Here is a 12544-nt window from a genome sequence, read left to right as displayed (position 1 = left end):
ATAGTAAAAAAAAATAGAAAAACCCTTGAATGAGTAGGTGTTCTAAAACTTTTGACCGGTGGTGTATCTAAATTGGATTTTAGTAACCACATTGTGGACCTGTTACATCAATCATTAAGGATTTGACAAATATCCACTTTGTTAGATCAGATTTGTTGAATGTGTCACATGAGAGGACGCTGGAGAGGAATGGGGAAATAAAACATTTAATAAAGACAGACATGGAACGAGACAGGAACAGTGTCAGCAAACTAATACTAAAGACAAAAACAACATAATGCAGCTGCGGGGAACAGAGCTGGGGAACTGACAAATATAGGGGCGGAAATGAACAGGTGATAAGTGAGTCCAGGTGAGTCCAATAACGCTGATGCGTGTGACAATGGAAGGCAGGTGTGCGTGATGGATGGCAGGAGAGCGTGATGCAGGGCAACCTGGCGCCCTCAAGCACCAGGGGGGGGGGGGGGAGAGCGGGAGCAGACGTGACAGAATGTGTGCCAATCCATCGTCCTTCTATCACCCACGGTCTGCATTCTATTGACCTCTACCGCATCTATCACCATTACCACCCAGATCTCTTTCCAGGAGTTCAAACACATTTTGCGTCTTTGAAATCTCTACACGAGGTACATAAATGCTAACTCCCATTTTTTTGGGGACTTCCGGTTTGGAGCGAGCAGTCGAACTACGCTTCACTCCACAGGTAATATTACACTTCACTACATTACAACGGTTTGATTTGTTTGATCCGAGCAATTCTTTTCTTTTCTTAGCTAGCTACATAGCCGTCTTTGTATCAAAGATAATCGTGTAGCTTAGAGTAATTATCGAAGTTAGCTATCTTCGTCCTCCTAACGTAGTCATCACTGCTAGCTAGCTAGTCAACACTGCTAGCTAGCCAACCAGCCAACTTCCACCGACTAGCTGCACTATCTATTACATTACAACGGAACGACTTGACTAGTGTAGTGTTAGTGAGCCAGCTACTTAGTTGTCTTTGCATCTAAGATAATTGTGTAGTTTAGAGTAATTATTAGTAAGTAGCCAGCCGCGACGCCAGACGTAGTCAACACACCTAGTCATCATTAATCCACTGCTAGCTAGCTAGCCAACAGCTAGCCAACCGTTACCGACTAGCAGCGCTGTAGATACCAATACTTTACAACGGAACGATTTGACTAGTGCAGTGTTGGCTAGCTAGCTACATAGTTGTCTTTGTCATAGCTTGATAATTGTGTAGTTTAGTAATTACCGAGGTTAGCTAGCCAGCTATTGCCGTCCCCCGCGACGCCATTTTTCCTAACCCAGCCAACTAGTAACACTGTAGAAACTAAAATACATTACAAAGGAACGTCTTGATTAGTGTTATGTTAGCTAGCTACAAAGTTGCTTTTGTATCATGACAAGGTGTAGTACTGAAACTATCGAGGTCACCTAGCCAGCTACACCTAGCCAGCTACACGGTCAAACAAAGTCAACAACGCAGCCACTGCTAGCTAGCCTACTCCACCAGCCAGCAGTACTGTATCATTTTCGTCATTTTAGTCAATAGATTTTCTGCAACGTAAGCTTAACTTTCTGAACATTCGAGACGTGTAGTCCACTTGTCATTCCAATCTCCTTTGCATTAGCGTAGCCTCTTCTGTAGCTTGTCAACTATGTGTCTGTCGATCCCGGTTCTCTCCACTCTGCACAGGCCATACAAACGCTTCACACCGCGTGGCCGCTGCCACTCTAACCTGGTGGTCCCAGCGCGCACGACCCACGTGGAGTTCCAGGTCTCCGGCAGCCTCTGGAACTGCCGGTCTGCGGCCGACAAGGCTGAGTTCATCTCAGCCTATGCTACCCTCCAGTCCCTAGACTTCCTGGCGCTGACGGAAACATGGATCACCACAGATAACACTGCTACTCCTACTGCTCTCTCCTCGTCTGGCCACGTGTTCTCGCATACCCCTAGAGCATCGAGCCAGCGGGGTGGTGGCACTGGAATCCTCATCTCTCCCAAGTGGACATTCTCTCTTTCTCCCCTGACCCATCTGTCTATCTCCTCATTTGAATTCCATGCTGTCACAGTTACCAGCCCTTTCAAGCTTAACATCCTCATCATTTATCGCCCTCCAGGTTCCCTTGGAGAGTTCATCAATGAGCTTGACGCCTTGATAAGTTCCTTCCCTGAGGATGGCTCACCTCTCACAGTTCTGGGTGACTTTAACCTCCCCACGTCTACCTTCGACTCATTCCTCTCTGCCTCCTTCTTTCCACTCCTCTCCTCTTTTGACCTCACCCTCTCACCTTCCCCCCCTACTCACAAGGCAGGCAATACGCTTGACCTCATCTTTACTAGATGCTGTTCTTCCACTAATCTCATTGCAACTCCTCTCCAAGTCTCCAACCACTACCTTGTATCCTTTTCCCTCTCGCTCTCATCAAAAACTTCTCACTCTGCCCCTACTCGGATGGTATTGCGCCGTCCCAACCTTCGCTCTCTCTCTCCTGCTACTCTCTCCTCTTCCATCCTATCATCTCTTCCCTCTGCTCAAACCTTCTCCAACGTATCTCCTGATTCTGCCTCCTCAACCCTCCTCTCCTCCCTCTCTGCATCCTTTGATTTTCTCTGTCCCCTATCCTCCAGGCCGGCTCGGTCCTCCCCTCCTGCTCCGTGGCTCGACGACTCACTGCGAGCTCACAGAACAGGGCTCCGGGCAGCCGAGCGGAAATGGAGGAAAACTCGCCTCCCTGCGGACCTCGCATCCTTTCACTCCCTCCTCTCTACATTTTCCTCTTCTGTCTCTGCTGCTAAAGCCACTTTCTACCACTCTAAATTCCAAGCATCTGCCTCTAACCCTAGGAAGCTTTTTGCTACCTTCTCCTCCCTCCTGAATCCTCCTCCCCCTCCCCCCCCTCCTCCCTCACTGCGGATGACTTCGTCAACCATTTTGAAAAGAAGGTTGACGACATCCGATCCTCGTTTGCTAAGTCAAGCGACACCGCTGGTCCTGCTCACACTGCCCTACCCTGTGCTTTGACCTCTTTCTCCCCTCTCTCTCCAGATGAAATCTCGCGTCTTGTGACGGCCGGCCGCCCAACAACCTGCCCACTTGACCCTATCCCCTCCTCTCTTCTCCAGACCATTTCTGGAGACCTTCTCCCCTACCTCACCTCGCTCATCAACTCATCCTTGACCGCTGGCTACGTCCCTTCCGTCTTCAAGAGAGCGAGAGTTGCACCCCTTCTGAAAAAACCTACACTCGATCCCTCCGATGTCAACAACTACAGACCTGTATCCCTTCTTTCTTTTCTCTCCAAAAATCTTGAACGTGCCGTCCTTGGCCAGCTCTCCTGCTATCTCTCTCAGAACGACCTTCTTGATCCTAATCAGTCAGGTTTCAAGACTGGGCATTCAACTGAGACTGCTCTTCTCTGTGTCACGGAGGCTCTCCGCACTGCTAAAGCTAACTCTCTCTCCTCTGCTCTCATCCTTCTAGACCTATCTGCTGCCTTTGATACTGTGAACCATCAGATCCTCCTCTCCACCCTCTCCGAGCTGGGCATCTCCGGCGCGGCCCACGCTTGGATTGCGTCCTACCTGACAGGTCGCTCCTACCAGGTGGCGTGGCGAGAAGCTGTCTCCGCACCACGTGCTCTCACCACTGGTGTCCCCCAGGGCTCTGTTCTAGGCCCTCTCCTATTCTCGCTATACACCAAGTCACTTGGCTCTGTCATATCCTCACACGGTCTCTCCTATCATTGCTATGCAGACGACACACAATTCATCTTCTCCTTTCCCCCTTCTGACAACCAGGTGGCGAATCGCATCTCTGCATGTCTGGCAGACATATCAGTGTATGACGGATCACCACCTCAAGCTGAACCTCGGCAAGACGGAGCTGCTCTTCCTCCCGGGGAAGGACTGCCCGTTCCATGATCTCGCCATCACGGTTGACAACTCCCTTGTGTCCTCCTCCCAGAGTGCTAAGAACCTTGGCGTGATCCTGGACAACACCCTGTCGTTCTCCACTAACATCAAGGCGGTGACCCGATCCTGTAGGTTCATGCTCTACAACATTCGCAGAGTACGACCCTGCCTCACACAGGAAGCGGCGCAGGTCCTAATCCAGGCACTTGTCATCTCCCGTCTGGATTACTGCAACTCGCTGTTGGCTGGGCTCCCTGCCTGTGCCATCAAACCCCTACAACTCATCCAGAACGCCGCAGCCAGTCTGGTGTTCAACCTTCCCAAGTTCTCTCACGTCACCCCGCTCCTCCGCTCTCTCCACTGGCTTCCAGTTGAAGCTCGCATCCGCTACAAGACCATGGTGCTTGCCTACGGGGCTGTGAGGGGAACGGCACCTCCGTACCTTCAGGCTCTGATCAGGCTCTACACCCAAACAAGGGCACTGCGTTCATCCACCTCTGGCCTGCTCGCCTCCCTACCTCTGAGGAAGCACAGTTCCCGCTCAGCCCAGTCAAAACTGTTCGCCGCTCTGGCACCCCAATGGTGGAACAATCTCCCTCACGATGCCAGGACAGCGGAGTCAATCACCACCTTCCGGAGACACCTGAAACCCCACCTCTTTAAGGAATACCTGGGATAGGATAAAGTAATCCTTCTAACCCCCCCCCCCCCCTTTAAAGGATTTAGATGCACTATTGTAAAGTGTTTGTTCTACTGGATATTATAGGTGAATGCACCAATTTGTAAGTCGCTCTGGATAAGAGCGTCTGCTAAATGACTTAAATGTAAATGTATAACCTGGTAGCATAGCTAGCATACAGAAATTGATGGTTGTTCTCAAAGTATGTTTTTAGCTGTAATGTTGATGATGATTAATGACGATGACTTGAACATGTATTGGAGTTGACTCCGATGTTTACCTCCACATAGGGTGAAATACACATAATAACAATAGCCTAAATGTAGGCACATTTTGTTGGGGGGCAATGGGGAGATTCAGGATGGAGATGCTTTTTATGTCATGCTATCTTGGCTGAACTGCTATGTCAAGCACAGGGAAACGGACTCCAACATATCAGAAGAGGTAGGTAATGTAAAATGGCGCCGGAAAAGAAGGCTGACGTTCTACGTGTCCCCAACTGATTGTGTTTTTTTTAATCTTTATTTGCGTTGTTAGTAACTTTTTTGTACATAATGTTGCCGCTACCGTCTCTTATGACCTAAAATAACTTCTGGACATCAGGACTGCGATTACTCACCACGGACTGGCAGAATACTATTTTTTCTTTAACGAGTCTGATGAGCCTGACACGTATAATATACTGTTTTCTCGGGAACAGGCCCAGATCCCTGTGATTTGCGTGAAGAGGAGGCGGAGAAAAAGGGGCCAGAAGGCCTTCTGAGAATTCGTAGGCGATAAAATAAACCCCCACTTCCTTCCATTCTGCTAGCAAACGTGCAATCTTTGGATAAAATCGATGACCTACACAGAAGATTAAACTAACAAAGGGACATTCAAAACTGTAATATCTTATGCTTCACGGAGTCGTGGCTAAACGGCAACACTATCAACATACAGCTGGCTGGTTATACGCTGTACCGGTAGGATAGAACAGCGGCGTCTGTTAAGACAAGGGGTGGCGGGTTGTATTTTTGTAAATAACGAAAGGAGGGGACCAAAGGGCAAGCGTGGTGAGTGTTCCTTTACCGTGGTGGGAGTCGGCCAATTACGCACGGCTGAAATGCGGTCACTCTCCATCTCCACCCCCCAGGGTGAAAATGCGGTACCCAAGGAAGGAGACAGACTGCTGGAAAAACAGACATTTCTCAGCCTTGACGTACAGGTCATGCTCCAACAGTTGACCAAGCACCCTGCGCACCAGGGACACATGCTCGGCCAATGTAGAGTATATCAGAATGTCATCAATATACACCACTACACCCTGGCCGTGCAGGTCCCTGAAAATCTTGTCTACAAAGGCCTGGAAGACCGATGGAGCACTCATCAACCCGTACGGCATGACGAGGTACTCATAATGCCCTGAGGTGGTACTGAACGCCGTCTTCCACTCGTCTCCCTCCCCGATACGCACCAGGTTATAAGCGCTCCTGAGATCTAATTTGGTGAAGAAGCGCGCCCCGTGCATTGATTCAATCGCTGTGGCGATGAGCGGTAGCGGGTAACTGTACCTCACTGTGATCTGGTTTAGACCTCGATAGTTAATACACGGGCGCAGACCTCCCTCCGCAGGGATTCGGAGACATATGTTTCCATAGCCACCGTCTCCGCCTGTGACAGGGGATACATGTGACTCCTGGGAAGTGCAGCGTCTACCAGGAGATTTATCGCACAATCCCCCGTCGACGGAGTGGTAATTGAGTCGCCTTCTTTTTGGAGAAGGCGAGAGCCAAAATCGGCATATTCGGGGGGGAATGCGCATGGTGGAGACCTGGTCTGGACTTTCCACCATAGTAGCACCAACGGAAACCCCTAAACACCTCCCTGAGCACTCTTGCGACCACCCCGTGAGAGCCCTCTGTTGCCATGAAATGGTGGGGTCATGACGAGCTAACCAGGGAAGGCCTAGTACCACGGGAAACGCAGGAGTGTCAATGAGGAAGAGACTGATTCTCTCCTCGTGACTCGTGGGGAATGGTAGCTTCCCTAATTAACTCGAACCCTAATGGTTGACTGTCCAGAGCGTGAACTGGGAAAGGCCTAACCACTGGAACAATAGGGATCCCTAATCTATGGGCGAATGCTCTGTCGATAAAATTCCCAGCCGCGCCTGAAACGATGAGCGCCTTATGCTGGGAATGCGGGGAAAACTCAGGAAAATAAACATGCAAAAACAGGTGTACAACAGAGGGCTCTGGATGAGAGTGGTGCATGCTCACCTGGGGTGACGCCAGAGTGCCCTGCCTGCTGCCTCGACCCCTAGAGGAACCAACACGGCACCAACCAGCAGTGTGACCTCTGCGGCCGCAGATGGTACACGTGTAAGCCCCTCCTTCGGCCTCCCTGAGCGCAGCACCTCCCAGCTCCGTAGGCACCGGAGCGGTTGTGCTGGGAGAGGGAATCGATAGAGCCCTCTCTGGACGTCCGCGGGTGACCAGCAGGTTATCCAACCGAATGGACAGGTCCACCAGCTGGTCGAAGTTGAGGGTGGTATCCCTGTAAGCCAACTCCCGACGGACATCCTCGCTCAGGCTGCAACGGTAGTGGTCGATAAGGGCCCTGTCGTTCCATCCCGCTCTGGTGGCCAGGGTCCAAAATTCCAGGGTGAACTCCTGGGCGCTCCTCGTCCCCTGCCTCAGGTGGAAAAGACGTTCACCCGCCACTCTACCCTCGGGTGGGTGGTCGAAGACTGCCCGGAAGCGGCAGGTGAACTCCGTGAAGTCATCCAGAGCTCTCCCTGAGAGTCACGAGACGAGGGCGGACACCCTCTTGCTTCCCGAGGGAGCCGGGTAAATGGTGCCCAGGTATAGGTCCAGCTGTAGCAGGAAACCCTGGCACCGTGCCACCGTCCCATCATACTACCCGGGAAGGGCGAGACGCATCCCACTGGGACCGGGTACAGGAGGGACGAGTAGTGGGAAACCCTGTTATGCTGGTGGAGGTGCTGGAGGAACTCCCTGTCTTTCCCAGCGGTCCATGGCGGCGCCGAGATGGTGAATCAACGCCGTGTGCTCCTGGACGCGCTCCTCAACTCCGCTACCATAGGTACCTGCTCCTGCTGACTACATTTGGTGGTGTGGGATTCTGTTAGGTATTCGTAAATGGCTGGAAGGGAGTCAGACGCAGGAGAGCAGATTTTGGGTAGCAAACGGAGCCTTTTATTTAGGCGAACCAAAAACACACGGCACAACGAACATTAAATACAAAAAGTAGTTGACATAAACATGCACAACCAGTCTAACGTGCGCATACATGAAACAATAAACAATCCCACACAAAGACATGGGGGGGAACAGAGGGTTAAATACACAACAAGTAATTGAGGGGATTGAAACCAAGTGTGAGGAAAACAAGACAAAACAAATGGAAAATGAAAAGTGGATCGATGATGGCTAGAAGACCGGCTACGCCGACCGCCAAGCGCCGCCCAAACAAGGAGAGGACCCGACTTCGGCGGAAGTCGTGACAGAGTGAGAGAAGAGAGCGAGATCAGGTGTGTGTGTGTGTGTGTGTGTATGTATAAGTCCATATGTGTAAGCAAGCATGTAGTTGAGTATGTGTGTGTTCATATCCACTTCATAATGTTCAGATATAAAGAGTTTGTCCACAATGATAAAGGCAAGCCTACCATCCTTCCTTTGTTGTCTTTGTACCGGATACAGTCTCTTACAACGTTCGTTTATCTCCTTTGGAAATTGGTCATCGAGACCGAATTTGGTCCCTTTAAATTTCCCTTCCTCTGCTTTTGTTGGTAGTGTTCAAATTTTGCGATGATCGGTCGGGGACCCTTGGTCTTGTCGCTCCGAACTCCAAGTCTGTGTACTCGGTGGAAAGCCACCTTGTTTACAATCTCTATAGGAAGTTTCAAGGCGGATTGCATGAATTCTCTGATCGCGCCCTCTGGATTATTGGATGCGTCCTCAGGAATACCAGAAAAAAATAGATTTTCAGCATGCTACGACTTTGTATGTCTAGTAGTGTCTCCTTCATCACCCTGTTTTCCCTGAGTAGACAATCCATGTTGGAATCGTGGATATTTACCTTGGCTGTGAGTGTCTTGTTTTCTCTTTGGAGCATGAGAATTTCACTCTGGCTGAACTCCAAACTCCCCCTCAGCCCTGCTACCTCCTCACACAACTTTTCCATTGTTGCATGGATTTCAGCCAGAGCACTAGCCTCTACCTCAATGGTAAGTAAATCGTCCGTGTCTGTAGATTAATCTGTTTTTCTTTTTTTTTGTCGGGTTAAAGTTATTTTGTGAGGTGGTCGGATCTTTCAACGAAGGAGTATGTTGTTCCTCCATAGCGTAAAGCTGTTGGTACTTGTTGATTTCCCTCAGGATCTCCTTGGTATCCAGATTGGCTCTATACTGCAACCAGTTGTTTTACGAAAAGATAACAATGAGTCTTTCCCACGACGACGACAGGTGTCTGTAGTACAGCCAGCTAGCACTCGCGGAATCCACGGCAAAAAAAGGAACCAAAGTTGCAGTCCCAGCCGTAAAGGCTAACCGCTTTGTGGAATCTTTAGTAACAAAACTTTAGTTTGGATTAAAATCGATTTAGTGAAAATGTTTTAATGTAAACAACAAACTGAGTGTAGACAGTACAGTGTCCTGTTGCGCGCTCTGTAAAACCACTTGGGGAAGGAGTCTCCAGTCTACGTAACAGGGATTCCCTCTGGACAACAAGTCCGCTCCCACATTCAGTATGCACGGCACATGAGTCGCGGTAGCTAGTCTGGCTGTTGATGCATGGCCTTAGTCGGGGTTTCAAATTACTATTGAGAGTAAGAATAGTAGAATACACAAGGTGCAACATTTGATTGTGCATCAGCAGTTTTTCTGTTGTTCTGTCAGTCTCTGAAAGTCACTCAATTAGCCATGCCAGCTAACAATTTTATAATTGGTCGAGCCAGGGGCCCTGACCTCCAGAGGGCCTCCATTGATGTTGTTAGTTATTCTCACTCAGATATCATATTAACATGGCATAAGTCATTACAAAATGTGTAGAATTGCAGGAAATTAACTGTAAAACTGCAAATGTTTTCACTCTGCCCCATGGCAAAATGAGTAGAATTGCATGAAATTTGTTATAAAATTGCAATGTTGTCTCTTCGCATCGTGGCAAAATGAGTAGAATTGCAGAAAACCTGTCTTTAAAACTGCAACATTTTCTCTACGCCCATGGCAAAATGTGTAGAATTGCAGGAGAGGTACTTTAAAACGTTAATTTCATCAAGAGGAGGTTCACTAAAATCCTTGTAGTGTTCGTACCGTGAAGTCTTGGAGCCGCAAAAACTTCTCGGCTGCAGATACAATGATATCCAGCTTCTTGGACTTCTTGGACACTTGTGCTGTACAATTAATCACTGTGGCTATAAATGCCACAAAATCTACCTTCTTCGCAAAGAGTGTATCCAGATCACCCGATTGACTTAAAAAACTAGCAACTGGTTGCAATGCATCCACCGCCATATCTTCAACACAGTTGCTTCTTGCCCCTTCAACTGTCTTCCCTGCCTCCACATACGAGATCCGCTGTGCAGCCCTGATCCTTGACACCTCAACCTCCTTCACCCTAATAGGGCACGCAAGGAAGTTCGGAGTATAATTCCCACCATAGTTGCAACATTTTACATTCACAGATTCTTCAATATCATACTTCTCTCATCAGCAAACATTTGACGCGTGACCATATCCTTTACAATTTCCACATTGTAGTGGTTTGGACACAAACCTAACCTAACCTAACCTCACATATCCAAGCTTCACATATTCAGGTAGAGTCTCTTCACTCCTCCCGAGTGGTGCAGTGGTCTAAGGCACTGCATCTCAGTGCTAGAGGCGTCACTACAGGCACCCTGGTTTGATTCCAGGCTATATCACAACTGGCTGTGATTGGGAGTCCCATAGGGCGGTGCACAATTGGCCTGGGTTTGGCTGGTGTAGGCTGCCATTGTAAATAAGAATTTGTTTTTAACTGACTTGCCTAGTTAAATAAAGGTTAAATTAAATAATAATAACATACGCACTATACACACACATGGATTATGTAGTAGTAGAGTAGGGGCCTGAGGGCATACACTTAATGTGTTGTGAATATTTTGTAATGTTTTAAAAATTGTATAACTGCCTTAATTTTGCTGGACTCCAGGAAGAGTAGCTGCTGTCTTGGCAGCAGCTAATGGGGATCCATAATAAATAAAATACAAACGTTAATGAAGATTGAGCACCTCATTTGTCCACTCCCAGTTCTAGAATCTTTGTAAGAGCTTGTGACAATCAAGAGCGGCACTGTGAAGAGGTTACTGTGCATTTTCCAGTAACTTAATGGCAGTTGGTCACCAGTTCATGTTTATTTTTTCAATAATTTACCGGAAGTAGTTACTGTAAAATTCCCAGTAATTTACTGTGGCTGATCTCTGTCACGCTCACTGGCCTGAAGGTGTGGGAGAAATGTCATTTTGCTGTCAACCAAGAGGTTGAGGCCAGGTGAGGCTGAGTCCCAAGTGTGCTCACCACAATGAATGCTTAGGTGTCAACTAATGTTAAGCTACCTTGTAATCAGAAAAGTTCAGTGAAAGTACAGTCAAAGGCACCTAGTAGCACGTTAGTTACTGTGAATTTTACAATAAGTCTGACAGCTGGTTGCCAGTTAGGTAATGCAAAATTCACTGCAACTTCCAGGCAACTAACCTGCCAATAAGTTACTGTGAAAGGCAAACGCTACCTGCCCCAGTGCACAGTGCCAACTGTAAACTTTGGTGGAGGAGGAATAATGGTTTCAGGCTAGGCTAGTGAAAGGAAATCTTAACGCTACAGCATACAATGACATTCTAGATGGTTCTGTGCTTCCAACTTTGTGGTAACAGTTTGGGGAAGCCCTTTCCTGTTTCAGCATGACAATACCCCCGTGCACAAAGGGAGGTTCATACAGAAATGGTTTGTCGAGATCAGTGTGGAAGAACTTGACTGGCCTGCACAGAGACCTGACCTCAACCCCATCGAACACCTTTGGGATGAATTGAAACGCCGACTGTGAGCTAGGCCTAATTGGCCAACATCAGTGCCTGACCTCACGAATGCTCGTGGCTGAATGGAAGCAAGTCCCCGCAGCAATGTTAGAAACATATAGTGGAAAGCCTTCCCAGAAGAGTGGAAGCTGTTATAGCAGGAAGGGGGGGGCAACTCCATATTAATACCCATGATTTTGGAATGAGGTGTTTGACAAGTAGGTGTCCACATACTTTTGGTCATGTAGTGTGTCACCCTCACTCCTGCAAATAAAAAATAACAAGAGCCTTTGTTGTTTGATTGCACCTACAACTTCTTAATTCATCAAACCCGGCCCTTTTTGTGCCACCGCTAGCTACTGCACCCATTATTCCAGGTGTTGAAAACAGGAAAAAAATTGATAACACTGAACCTATAGAGCTACCGCTAGTGCTAGGATTTACAATGGTGCTAGTTTTGTTAAAATTGAGAGATTTCGCATCATAGCATACGTATCGATGAATCGTTGTGACATATGAAATACGAGTGATAGTGTGTGTAATTAACTCTGTAAATAATTAACTAACCGTTAAATTATTATGTGACATGCAGTCATATTCAGATCCGGATTGGTCAACAAGCTTATTTGACACATCCAATAGTGTTTTTTTGACACGTATCTTTTTTGACACTCAAAGGCTTTTGCCATAAAAATCCTGGTTGAGAATGAAACGACTGAAGAAATTAACAACGAAACAGCACAGTAAGTATGTGAAATAGTTTTTGATTATGTTTTACTGGTAATGGGGACATACGTAAATGCCAACCAAATAATTTTTGGGTAAGTGTGGTGTGTGTGTGTGTAACTTTTATTTAACTAAGCAAGTCAGTTAAGAACAAATTCTTATTTACAATG

Source organism: Salmo trutta, chromosome 37, assembly GCF_901001165.1.
Source record: "Salmo trutta chromosome 37, fSalTru1.1, whole genome shotgun sequence".
NCBI lineage: Eukaryota > Metazoa > Chordata > Actinopteri > Salmoniformes > Salmonidae > Salmo > Salmo trutta.
The sequence above is the reverse complement of the archived record's forward strand: the minus strand, read 5'-3'. Positions refer to the sequence as shown.